The sequence below is a fragment of the Anser brachyrhynchus genome, assembly GCF_964034855.1.
Source record: "Anser brachyrhynchus genome assembly, chromosome: 1".
Lineage (NCBI taxonomy): Eukaryota > Metazoa > Chordata > Aves > Anseriformes > Anatidae > Anser > Anser brachyrhynchus.
Window position 1 is genome coordinate 93944222 of NC_137694.1, and position 14012 is coordinate 93958233.

The 14012-nt window shown below is 41.6% G+C and overlaps 1 long non-coding RNA gene across 3 annotated transcripts in view; it reads left to right on the forward strand.

The window, feature by feature from the left end:
- LOC308188021 overlaps positions 1–14012 on the forward strand; it is a 107614-nt gene that overhangs the window by 31763 nt on the left and 61839 nt on the right. For 2 of the 3 annotated variants that reach the window (XR_013945103.1, XR_013945104.1), the window contains exon 4: positions 1533–5803. This is a non-coding gene — a long non-coding RNA (uncharacterized lncRNA). Of the gene's footprint in view, positions 1–1532; positions 5804–14012 lie in introns of those variants that run through there. The other variant, XR_013945102.1, reaches the window with a different exon arrangement.

The following is a 14012-nucleotide window of genomic DNA, read 5'->3' on the forward strand; positions in this document are numbered from 1 at the left end:
TATATTTCTTGAGCTGACAAATATTTTTTATCAAGGATGAAGTTTAGGTGTGAATGAACATGAAGATAATGTGTGAGAGGTCTGGCTTGAGGGGCTGCTGATCCCTTCAAAACATTTTTAAAGTAGCTTAGATAAGTAGAGGTTGGGAATGGAACGTGACGCTGGGAGGAGAGAAGGCTTTGGCAGCCTCATCTTTAAGGAACAGCCAGTTAAATTTCAGTGTTGAATTAGGGGGGAACGAATGCTAATGAGAAAGAACAAACAAAGCCTGGCTGGTCTGCTAATGTCCCAGTTTATGTACTGCATCAGGGCTCTCTTCTTGCTTCTCCTCATCTTTCCAGCTCTATTGCTGCAGATGAGCATTTCTATAGAGGTAGTGAGACCGCAGCACTACAACGTGGTGCCGCCAGACAGTGCTGCCTCTTGCAGCTATCCAGTACTCTGTCATTGTGCCAGCTCTGCAAGAATTTCTGAGCTGTAAATTGATTTAAAAACAATGATAATGACCTGCTTGCATCAACTCAATCAAACTTCATTATAGAGGTAATAAAGGTATGTTAGAAACTGTCATAGATTTTCTTAATCACTCCCTTGGACTTCCAGTTCTTTGGTATTCTGACAGATTCTCAGCTGCTGAGCATGTGCCAATATCTGCATAGAGTGAGTGAGCAGAGGTACATCAGGAGAAGAAGGAAAAAGATTTCAAACTGGCTATTCAACAGGCTGCTTTCTAGACTGTGTGTGTGTGGTGGAAATAACAAGCCACCCAACAGCTGAAAACTGACTACAAAGTGTTATGCTACACATGCATGTGTATTTAAATGACCTGGAAAGCCATGCTAGAAGGACACATATACAGGCACCAGTAGAAGCATATTGATGTCAGGGAATGCTGACCTGACCCTAGTGCATGGCCCCTGCCCAGGCAACAGTGATGTATATATCTGTCATCCTGGACCTGGTGATGCTGCCACCTTCAGCTCTAAAAACATTCAGGAGCTTCTTCCATTTCTTACTTTAACTCTACCTTGGGTCACCTTTCCTTACTGTTGTTGTTTGTTTCCAGCAAACTGCCCAGCTTTACTTAGGTCCTAATGCTCACAGGGTTAGGAGAAGCTATGCTTTTCTTTTTGTCCCCAGACTGAGCTGCCTTTATTAGACTGGGCTGACAGTGGATGCTGGTGGTGGTATAGGAAATCTGGAAGTGAGAAGAGGGGGTCAAGAAACTGGGAGTGAATTTGTGATGGCACTCAGAAATATGAAGAAACATGAATACAGAAAGGAACAAGAGGAAGGGAAGGAAGAATTTAGGTAAGAGAGGAGTAGATGAGAACAAGCAAAGAAGTCTACATGTGTTTAAGGAGAGTGTAGAGACATATGTCTTCCCAAGAAGAACAGAATGCTTATATGTGTCCAAAGATTAGTGCTGTATGGAGAAAGCTCGAGAAGACTTTCATGGCCTGGGTGGGAGTCTGAGGAAGGAGAGCCTGGCAAAACAACAGAATTAAGATGAGTTTCTATCTCTTTTACAGGCTCTTGATATGGTCCTTGACACATTCTTTAGTCTTCTCTTAATTTTCCCTCTTCTGATGTGCCTGTTTTGTGAAGTTGTTGGGTCAAGAGGTATTCATCCAAGATTATGAGGCCCTAAAATGGCTTTGACTCATACACTTAGCATCAGAGGTAAGACCTTTCTGTCTGCATGTTCCTGTAGCAGCTGTTCAATATATAACTCCGTGGAGGAGCAGGACACAAAGGTGCATACGCCTTATGGCTAACAGGTCTGAATTTTAGACCAGGCATCAGAGGTTAGATGATCAGAATTAAAAATATCCAATTCTGAGATTGCAAGTCTGGCATTGCAATAACAGTAGGTAATTCATCCCTATTTCTATTTGTGGACAGACAGGGAAACAATACCTGTCTGAGTACACACAAGTTATGTATTCACATGAGTAAATTCAGTGGAAAGAGAGTTTGCAATTGTGAGTAGGTTTGGGGATGAGGCAGTAATGCATTTAGGAGAGGTTTAGAAAAAAAAAAATCTGCCAAGAAAGGACAGTGTGCCTGATGAAAGGCTGGAATCAGCATTTTGGTGGCTATGCAAAGGGAGTGTGTGAGAATTGTGGTGAAAGAGTAGATAAAATAGGAAAGAAGAGTGAAGCAGGAAAAGCAAGAACACAGGGAGCCAGAAAATACGAAGCATGAAAGAAAGAAAAGAGCTGGCTAAAGGGAGGGAGAAGTGCTGGAGAAGAAAGAAACAAACAAACAAAAATCAGGGAAGAAAGAAAGGAAGAAGGTAAGATAGGAAAAGAGAGAAGAGGAACAAAGGGTAAACACTTCTGCACTGGATAGAAAAAAGTATCTTCAGGAAAAAATAATTAAAAATGTATCTGGAAAGTTAAAAGGTGGCAGAGAGAAAAAGAACAGAATAGAATGAAGCAACAAAGAGAAAGAGGGAGACAAAGTACATGTAAATGAAGTTTTTAATTATGGTAAAGGATAGAGATATCTACAAGAAAAGAAAAAAAAACATATGGATGAAATATCAGCGACACTAATTTATGGAGGCCCCTTCAGGCTCAGATTTTTAATACCTCTTTTTTACTATTGACATTTTAAAGTTGAACACAGTTCTTCTCTCTTGGTTGTTCTGGGCATTTTTTTTCCTGTGACTATGTACATTATTGCTCCAATAAAACAGAATGATGTAATAGACATTTTTCATGTTTATATTTTTGTTTTTGCTCATTTTTTAACATTGTTTTCTCCTGACACTGATTCCCTTGTTAAAACAATCTTTTTATCTTTACTGACTGCAGCTTTCTGGATGACAACTTCTTTTTTATCTGGAGAATACTATTTCGCAGAACTGTTGGCACCTAGTCACTGTGCATTTGCTCTGCAACTCTCAGCACCACTTGCCATGCATACCTTTCAAAGAATGACATATCTTTCTAAGGGAACTGTGAGAATGAGAACTTACTTAGGCTACGTTTGCCATGAGTTTGTTCATGGACAATATGTTTTATGAATACTGTTGCAGTTTATTTTTACACAGCTGATGCCTATGAATTAGATTTTGCCAGGCTGATGTGGAGTCATCAGTTCCCATTGCAGTCATTGATACTAGAACAATCTATGGGTTTGGACTCTTCATTAAAGAAACTGGATTACAGAAAACACCTGTCTCAGAAACAGATTTACTTAAATATGAATAGTAAATAATAATGAAAATCTGAAATTCCTGATAATTTATTGTTTGCTGTTTTGAAAAGCTTGGCATACTGTTTTGTATTGTAGCCTCCTCCACTTCCCCATTCTTGCTGGGGAAGATGATGTAATTAGGGAGGAAGGCAGGTGGACAATAGTTCTGCCTTCTACATCTGGATTGCAACACCCAGGAAAGTGTAGTTTTAAAAGGGGACTACAGGGATGCTGTATGGTTATATGCTATGATATTGCAAGCTCAGAATGCATGTGATATGTACTATGAAAAATTTCTGAAGTAAACTTTGCAAGGAAGGCATATAATGCAGGGATATTGAAGAGAACATTTGTCCCATCTCATTAACCGAATGTTTAATCTGGGATCATAACTGTGTGAGTTTTTAACATTGTAATTGAAGGAATGACCCCAACATGGGCACATGCACTTTAACAAACTTCAGTCTAGCCAGTGCTGAAGCAAATCTTACTGAAGATGTGGTGGCTCAGACCTCAGCACCAGATGGGTTCCTGGAAACTTTGTCCAGCCCTTAGTGAAGCTCATGTCACCTTGTCTTCACTGCATGGGACCTGTAAGTGACTACACATAGGAATGAAGGTGCAACTAGAAGTAAATATGAGGCAGGATATCTGAGTGACCTGGCCACTCACAGGGTGCATTTTTTTCTCACCCTCAGAGGCAGTGAAATGACACTAACAAGAAGTGCATGCCATGCGAATTAGGCTCTGCTTCTGCCTGAGCGCTAGAAGTCAGAGAGTGATGGGAAGAAACAGCCATGACCTCTGGGTCATGTAAGAAACTGGGCACTCAACTTCCATTCCTATTTTCACAAAAATGAGGCACCTTCGAGTCCAGTTGTGAAAAGTGCTAAGCTTAGTCTTATTCCATGACCTTCATACAGTGTAGAAGATGCTACTCACATGGCAGGGTCACCAAGGAGCTTCCATGGGAAGACCTTAGTTGTAAAAACTTTTGTCACCATTGTCAAACATCAGACACCACTTTATTAGGTGATGCTGCTGGAGTTTTCCTCCGTAGACTCAATACTTGAGCTAAATCCCCACAAACCAAGAGGAAAGAGCCCCTGGACTGCAGTGAGGTGTGGACCGGGCTTGCAAGAGCCCAGAAATCAGAGCCAGAAATCTTTCTGACTGAAGAGAAAGGACCAAAGGCATGGAGAGTAGATGGAAGGGAAGGGAAGAGGGCAGACCAGAGCCACTACATGCCCTCCAACCAACCTGCCCACAGTTCAGGTTTTGAAGCATTATCAGCCAAAAGAAAACCCTGGGAACTCTGGCAGAAGAAAGGTTTCAGGACTCCTTGTCAAACCACACTGAATGGGCGACGTGTTTAGAAGGATATAATAATTTTCTCTATCTGTAGTCTTTTTGGTGTGGGATGGGTGAAAGATGGAAATTCAATAGGGAGAAAAATGAGTGTGTTAAACCTGTAGCAGATGGATGCTGTTTCTATTTAGGTAATGACGTAGTAGCTACAGTTAGATTTGCAAAAAAATGTGGACTTACTCTATTCTTTCAACTGCCCAGGGCATTTTGTTACTATCACCATAGGGTAATCTCACACATCAAAGATACATGAAGTCTACAAAGGTCTGCAGAAGTCTTCTAGTTATGCATGTAACACAGATGACAACCTTGTAAGGCTGTATAGATCCCAGTAAGTTAAAGCAAAGGAATAACTCTTTTCCTGTGTTTAATGTTCTAACTACATAATTATGTTTCTATATAAAGGCAACAGTGGGTAAAAGGAAAAAATGAGTGGGTTGGTTCTTGGTTTTTTGTTTGTTTGTTTTTTACATATAGACATATAGACATATTTGTGTGTGTGTACACATGGATATAGAGAGAGTTCTATTACACTCAAGCCAGCCTGGCTAAACTGCTTGTCTGCCTCTGGGGTATTTTGTATTAAGCCTTGTATTCTTACCAGCCTCACAATGATCTCAGATAAGCAAACTGCACCTTTGTGAAAAGAATAGAAGAAAATCTATTGTTCTGATGTTTATCTATTTGCATATTTAGAAAGAAGTGTGATCTCATTCTCCATTCATTGCCCTGTTTTATTCTTCAGTTTATCTCTGAATACATTTTCTTTGACCATCTCTCAGATGCAGATACTTGAAGTAATCTTAATGAGTGGAAACCCACTGGTTATTATTAAAGCTGTTTAAGCAATGTAAGGTTTCATTTTATCGTGTAGGCTCCTCGTATTCTTAATTGTAATGATCTCATTCCCTAAAGTGTCTGTGCTTCCATTATTAACTCCTATTAATAACTTGTATTAATAATACACCATACAAGTCCCAGTCTGTGCTGAAACACTGCAAAACAAACCTCAGACAGGGAGGAAAATCTTCATGTTTTGTTTTAAAAAGAAGCAGAAATATTCCATTTAAAAGAAAGCCAAGGACAGTATTGTACCAGATTCTCTATTATGCCGATGCCTTATTGTTCTTGTCCTACCAAAAAGCACTCAACATGCTCTGAATAAACTCTGGAGAGGTCTTAACTTCAAAGGATGAGTGCATACTTATGGCATGGATTGTGAGTTAAGGTCGGATTGTCTCTGTGCATGCAGAGCTGGAGTTGGAACCCTGAATCTTTAGCTGGAAAGATTGCTCGTCTTCACAGCATTACATGGAGAACACAACAGAGCAGAACGAACTCACAGAGATGCAATAAGTAAACATGCCGTAAGGGTCTGAATCAGACTGTCACTGCCATGCTGTTGTAGGCAGAAGCACTGGTGCAGCGAGAGGCAGGACAGAGCTGGCACCCACCTCTCTGCAGCTGATGTTGAAGTGTCTTTCACTGCATATGTGAACCACTGTACGGTGCCACCTGCGTGGTGCTCCCAGAGGGGGTGGAAAAGAGAGGAGGGGAACAGGAAGGAGGGAGGCTGGGAGCAGCAACAAATTCACTGTGACCCAGCCATGCCTCAAGCCTCCACCAAGGTGTGTGTGGCCAGGCAGAAGGGGAAGTTTGAAGGGGCTTCTTCCTGCAGTCCCCAGAGCTGCACAGCCCCTCGGGGTAGCCTGGCTAGAGTGGGGACTGAGGCAGGGAAGAGGGACAGAGGTCAAGTGTCAGAGGGGCAAGGTAGCAGGAGGAAAACCATGCTTACATCCTCCTGGAGTGTTTGGACCACATCTTTTGCTTTACAAGGAAATAAATATATGTGTTTATCATTGGCCTTAAAATTAATGCTTTGCTCTTTTTCCCTATGGCAATTTTCCATTTCTCCTTACACTGAAAGCCAGCTGATGCCCCTCACAGGGAAGGTCGCCCTGCCATGCCCTGCAGAGCCTGGCTGGATGTGTCCTGCAGGGCACATTACTGGCACAGTGCCTCTGCCTCCACTTCTGGCAGGGAAGGGACCAGCGAAGCGCTGGAGTCTGTGCCTCGTGCAGAGATGATCTTCCTGCTAGATATTTCATCCAAACTCAGTCAGACTGGCTCCAGATCCCTGAACAGTCTGCATGAGTGAGGTGATGGACTCAGTTCAGTTTTGCTCAGCTCACCCTCCCACCAAAACCATGATTTGCTACCCCAGCCTTTTGGGAGAGGGGAGTATGCAAGCAAGGGGGTGCTCACTAGCTATAGTGGTGTCCCTGAGTAAGGCATTCCTCTACTGTATCAGTGGTTGCTTCTCCTGTCAGATCTTTTTCCCCGCCCTACATCTTTAGTGGCTTGCTTCCTCTTGCGGCTTTAATAAGAACAGAGGTTGAGAGAAACAGAAGTAAGTGATTGCACAGAAGGAACATCAGGTATCTGAATTGTCCCCATGTAGATAAATACCTCTCAGTAGATAGGGTCAAAATGTTTGGTGGAAGCAACATTGTGTTAGAAAATATCAGCTTGTTATAACTGGGACATTTTGCAGGACGTATTGATGATAATGATATTTCATTTTGAACAAAATAAAAAGTCATGAAGCAACCTCCTTACTTTCTGTAATGCAATGTTTTGGAAAGACTAAAGCTGATCAGCCTGGAACCCCTTGGTTCTGTTTTCACTTCAAATTTTATTTTAAAATGAGAAAGTATAAATGACAAATGTCAAAATAGAAAGTAACATTTTAATTAAAAACATTTGTAGGGCAAATTCTAAGATTGAACCTTCTGTTCTGATCTGAGATGGAAAGATTCAAAGTCCTGCTCTGTCTCTGAGAAAGAAATTCTGGCTGCTGCATAGCTCTGATAATATCCAGAGCTCAAGGAGAGCATTGATCCTGGATACCTCGACCAGTTAAACTGCATTTGTGTGTGTGCGCGTGCGTGCGCGTGTGTTCTGCAGATGACTTCCATCCCTCTTTATCATAGCAGCTCCCAATATCAGCCAAAAATATCTGCACAAAAGCCTCTGTTATGTCTCCGGGCTTGAACAGGGGCCAATGTTACATATATGGAGAATAGTAACTCAGTATCTGAATGGCTATCTCTTGCATTATGCTGACATAGCCTGAGCTGGATAAAATGCAGCGTGTAAACTGAAATTGAATGATCCATAAAGACTTAAATTATTCATTTGGGAGGTATGTTCTGAGTGTCGCTGAAACCCCAGGAGATCAGGTGAAAATAAATAAAAGCATTATCTCTTTTGTCATTGGCTTGTATCTTTGCTTACTGAACCTTGCGCTGGGCAGCCAGAAAGGTACTGCAAGGGGCAGAGGACTTGAATTTTCCGTAATGATGTTGCCCTGTGGCAGTGTTTGGTACAGGTGAAGTGTCTTTGAAAAGCAGCCTCAGAACAGGGCGTGTAAAATTTGTAGCAACTTGAAAGCTACACAGCGTTGCCTCTCGTGGCTAAAGAAATAAAGCTTCCTTTTAGCCTCTGCCACAACAATAGAGGTTCCAGATGCAGTTTTCTGTTACAGACAGGCAGCAATGGAGATATGTATTTTCTAAAAGCAACAGCCAGTTTTCATTCCGATATCCATACGTAATTCATTGGCTCCATATCGTCCTCATTTTAGGAATAATACAGCTGATAAGGGGACTGCTTATTCAGACCCCCTGTAATGCAAGGCAAAAAGGGTGCTGCCTTTCAGAACAAGATGTCAACTGAAATACTTAGACTACTCTAAAGTATGTGTATTAGTATTTTTTAAAACGGTAAAATTAGTATTTTTTAAAAACAGCTCTCTGGTGGTCACCAGTTACTTTCCACTGCCTGCAGTTCACACAGCAGGACAAAAAACGAAGTTGAAATAATCTGCTTGTTATTTTACTGATATTTACTGCCTTTCCTTATGACACAAACAAGTTCCCCATGGCATCTCTCTCATGCGATAGTGCAGCCTGGTCAACACGAAGCTGCCCTGAATGGCTGGGTACCCTTGCACCACAGGGTTTTGCATTGCATTGGGTGTCCTCAGACCTCCAACACTGTCCTTGCAGCTCCAGCAGGTTCTCCCTGCTGTAGCCCGGGCAGTGGGATATGGCTGGCAAAAAGGCAGGCAGAGCTCAGGCATTGCACTGGTGCATTAGCAACTACCGAATGTTAGAGCAGACTGTGCGGTATTTGGACCACGTGCTGGCTCCTGTTGTGTGATTCTGATCCCAATCCCCCTCTTGCTCAGCTAAGCCGTGGGATCCCAGGGAGCGCACACATCCCGGGTCCCACCAGCTGGGAGCCCGGCCAGGTAGACCAAGCAGAGGAGATGACTTTCCTCTGTGCTCCACACTGAGCAGGAAGAGCTGGATGAGGCAGGGCTGTCAGACACAGTGTTTCAAGCACGCCGTAGTGACAGGGATATTTTCTCTGCCATGGGATCAGGCGAGAGGCCCCGTTCCACCCACCAGTATCATTACTGAAACAATGGATGGCATATCTTGCATGCTATTGTCTGGATGGCAAATACACTTTGGGGGGTTAGGGGGGAGAGAATGAAAGGTGGGTGTGAAAAAGCTTAACTGCTATAATTGTATCCTATTAGTTTAAACATTTCTCTTTCTTTTCTGCACATCGATCCAGTCTTAAGGCAAGGGAGGGAGTAAGAAAGGTACTATTTTGGGCTGGTACTCTTCCTTTTCTTGCTTTGTGCTTTGTTTCTTGTTTTATTTATTTGTTTAACTGGCAATTAATATTTAGACTATCCAAGATTATGTGGAATTTTAATGAAACCAAATAATTAAATTCTTTTCTCCTCCTTTTAATTTCAACCAGTCCCTAGGAATCTCACCTCAACAAGCTAAACACTGAAATTTAAATGACAATTTCCCTGATCACAAAAGCAGTGATTTCTTATGTGATCCATGGCAATAGGACATAATTCTTGGGAGGGATAAGATCTTGTAGGTTAAGTTATCTGAGTCCCCAGGTACCATATGAATGTTATTATTCTGGGTAGGTTCCTCATCTTTTCTTTTCTTTTTTTTTTTTTTTCATCATATTTCACTGAAGGCTTTGACATACATTCAGCAGCAGATTGAATAGTGGTAGGCAATACAATTTGCTATTTCTAGCTTTCTGCCTTGCCCCTTTCTTGGAAAATTCTGCCCCCATGGTATGGACTGTGTGTCCCCTCCGAAAACCCTGAAGTTTACAGCCAGGCTTATTAAAGTAATCTTAATCCAATTTGATTTGTGACAACAACCCATCCTGCAAAATGTCATGGTCAAGAGGCAACTCAAAAGCTACCCAGCCACCACAGCTGCAGGGGCAGAAGATTTCGGTAGATGATAGAGTGGACAACAAGAGATCACTTCAGCAGCAGAATTTTAATCTGACAGTGAATGTGTGGGAAGATCCTTAAAGCCTCCCAAAGAACAAACATTAGAGGACAGTGAAAAGTTTTATATTTGTTCCTCTGTAATTGTAATGCTTCTTTCCCCCTTGTGCCCAACCAGGTTCTAGGTTTGATGAGAAAGATGGTGTTGAAAGCTTAAACCATATTCAGCTGTTTCTTGAATTTTCCAATAAGTTTCTGGTATGAAATCCAAAGCAGGGATAGAAGCATTGTCTGTCATATTTAGCTGCTGTGAAATTGTGTGACATTAAAGCGCAGGGAGGAAAACAAAATCTTGAAATCTTGATAATCCCTGCACTTTGTTGGCTACAGAAAAGCCAGGTTAATCCCAAAATATTGATGCTGTTTCTGGTGCTGACATGCCACCTGCTCTTCTTCATGCTAGATGTAACTGGATGTGAACTTTAAAACTCTTCATGTAGGTAATGCTTATTTGTGTCTTCAGACACTTTACCGTCATGTAAACTTTCTTTTCCTTTCCCTTGTAGGAACCCATTTGCTTTAGCGATGTTGTAACTAACACATTGGAGTAGACACCAGGGCTTGACGTGGGTTTTATTATTTTGGCTTAAAGAAAAAAAAAATTACTTCCTGAGAGCAGTTCTGCACCTTGCTTTAGAAAACATCTTCTTATCTTTGCAATTTTCAGTAGCAATAAAACAATTTATTTAATCTCCTTCTAGCAACCCACAACCCAATTTTCCTTTCTCATTATAAGTGTTTATGACAAACATGTCATCCAGGATTTTTCTGTGTATGGAGACATGAGTACACCTTCCTTAACTAATGGGTTTGCCTGTTTTATGCTAGATACATATTTAACACGTACATTTGTAATACAATTATTGATGTAATGGATTAAATAGAAGAACTACAAATCATACTTGAAATGAATTCTCAGTCACTGATAGTGCTAGAAGGATTCATGTACAGCAGGAGGAACTAGTACAACAAATAGAAAATGTAAACTGTGACAGTATTTCTTGCTTTACCAACATTATGGGAATAAGACTGTACCAAAAATAGACCAGTTCTGGAGCAGTATCAGAACACACTCTTTTAAAAACACATGCATACAAGTGTGTGCATAAGTGGTGTAAAAAGAACAGTTTTATGACTGCAGAGTCACTTTACCAGAAAGCCAGGAAATGTCAGAATTAAAACCTTGGAGAAGATAAATCCATCCCCTCCATTGTGTCTATGTATTATGACATAGTCATTAATGACATAGTCATATATAGATTTTTTTTTTCTAAAGGACCATTCCTCATTTAGCACACAGGATGGATGCTGCTCACTTAATCAGCAGTTATTCAGTCTCTTGTTTACTGCTCATTATAAAACGTAAAGCCCCAAGCCTTATTTACTGCACACTATTCAAATCCTTCTCTAAAGACAGAATTTTCAGTTGCCTCCTGGGCTTTTCTATTGAGCTCATCCCTGTGGTATCTGAGCACTTTGCAATGAATGCACTTCTTTATACAAGACCCTTGTGAGAATAAGGGATATTATTAGCCCTATTTTACAGATTCACAGACAAAATTTTGGGTTTCCAGTCTGAGGCACCTACGGCCAGATTTTTCCAGTGTGCTCAGCTTTATCAGTTTAAAGCAGAGTTCAGGTCCTATTGAGCTTGGTTGCAGCTGCGATACTCAGCATTTCAGCAAATCAGGCCCCAGGGTATGAAGTCAGATACCCAGAAAATAAAATGTGCAAAATTACTTTGTGCTTAGAGGAAGTTTGCTCTTTGCTGCTTCTGACTTCCTCTATTCCTTCTCCTTCACCCTGTCTCCCATCTCACACTGCCACCTTGTTCCCCCAGGGCTCCCCAGGGTTTCAGGGACTTGCAGCCAGGGCCTGTCCCACCACACCAGCCAGGAGCAGGGCAGGATGGAGGGCATGGGGTGCAACCCTGACCCCAAGCATCACACACCTCCCTGGGGACACAGAGGGGCCCAGGCTGGGCTGTAGTGTCCAACCACCTATGTGTGGGTGTCAGGAACAGGACTGTTGAGGGGATCCAGGGTCTGGCACAGCTTTGGGATGGACAAGCACTGCAACAAGTCAACATACAGGGGGTGGGCTGTTGGAAGATGGTCAAACGAGGAATTTAGAAATATTTCCTGGGCAGGTAGCCATGGTGTTAGGGAAGCCGAAGTGCAGGTGGAGTTGATACTTCTGAGGGATGTCAAGTTAAATAAGAGGAGCTTCTGCTGCTACATTAACAGTAAAAGGTTGAGCAAGGAAAATGTGGGACTGTTGCTAAATGGAACAGCTGATACAGTGACAACAGACAGGTAAGTCTGAGGTGCTCAATGTTCTCTTTGCTTCAATCTATACTAAGTCTCCCAGTCCTCTTGCTTAATGAAAGGGTTGAAAGTGGTAGAGAATGATCAGCAGTAGATAAGGAGAGAGTCAGGGTTGGCTTGCAAGGACTCAACCCACACAAGTTGAGGAGGTCATCAAGAAAACAGAGACAGGCTCTTGTCTGTGGTGTGTGGTGAGAGGATGGTAAGCTATAGGTACAGGTTGAAACAATAAAGGTTCAGCCTGCATATAAGGAAAGATTTTTTCCTGCTGAGAATGGCCAGGCAGTGGAGCTGGGTGCAAAGCAAGGATAAGAAGGCTCCATTATTTGGAGGTTTTCAAGAACTAACTGTATAAAGCCCTGATAAGCTTGGTCTGGCTTCTTGATTTACCCTGCTTTCAGCGGGAGGTTGGACTAGGGAACTCCCCAGGTCCCTTTCTCCCTGAATTATCATCTTGTCCTGCAGTTTCAGCTCTTCTCTTTTTTACAAGCACTTTTTCCTAAACAACAAGTCATCTAAGGTTTGGCTGTGTTCTTGCCAACATTTGAACCATGCTGCTTTCTCAGAAATGTAATTGCAAGAAATCTACCCAACTTCGGGCTGGCTCATGCACAGCAGGGCAGGAATCTGAGAAAAAAAAATGCATTTACTGTGCACTTTTACCTGTGCATTTACTTAGATTTTCCCTACACATGAACCAAGAGATTCCTTTCTTCTCTTCTAATGGACTGCAATGATGTGAAAACTGGAGTTTTATTCATGGGGAGAGGACCACAGTTGTTTTGAAATACGGGGATGCTGGTGCTTTTCAAAGTTAGATTGGGAGAAAATGACAGACGAAGAAAATGAAAGAGAAGAAAATGGTGGGCTTTCTCTTAACTCCATTCTCATATTTCTACTACATAAAGGAAACCATTACCCAGCAATAACAGCAAAACATGAACACTGAGCACTTCCACCCAAATAGTAGCAGTTTCACACAACTACAAGCAATACAAGTAAGGCCTGGTACAGAGAAAAGCCTTATAATAGCTAATGCTCCAAGTCATGTAGAACAAGGATCTATCAAGAAATGCTTCTGCACGTTACTTTCCCTTTATAAAGATACAGAAAGCAGGAAATGAACTATTGGAAAGAATGACACATCTACACTGGCCTCAAGCATTGTTCTCTTGGGTGCACAGCCTGAAGCATCTGCCTCTTCTCCATAAATTTCTGCATATTCTCTTTTTGTGTGCAAAACTGTGGATTACATGAAAATAAGAAAAGTCCTCGAGCTTTTCTGTCTATAAACAGATTTCAGGAATTTCAAAGGTGATTGCCAATGAAGAGCTAGTTTCAAGACTGCACAATACAAAAACATTGTATATGTGGAGAATTGTACCCTCTTATTTTGTTGTTCATTTTCTTTCAGCCCATAGAATAGTTTTCAGCTTATTTGAGGACAGATGACATTATTTTTGTTTAAGAGCAATTTAATTCAGTTTTATATACAGATGCAGATATATGTATGTATACACACACACGTACACAAACAACATTTTCAAATTAAACTAAAAGAAGCCACTTCTAACCTGAGGAAAGGAATACACACATGCACACAGATTTGCATTATTAACTAAGTCAATTTTAAACCCCGAGAGGCTTTGCATCCTTCACTAGGTGCAGTGGCATAAATATTATTTCCTTAGTTGCACTCTTGTTGG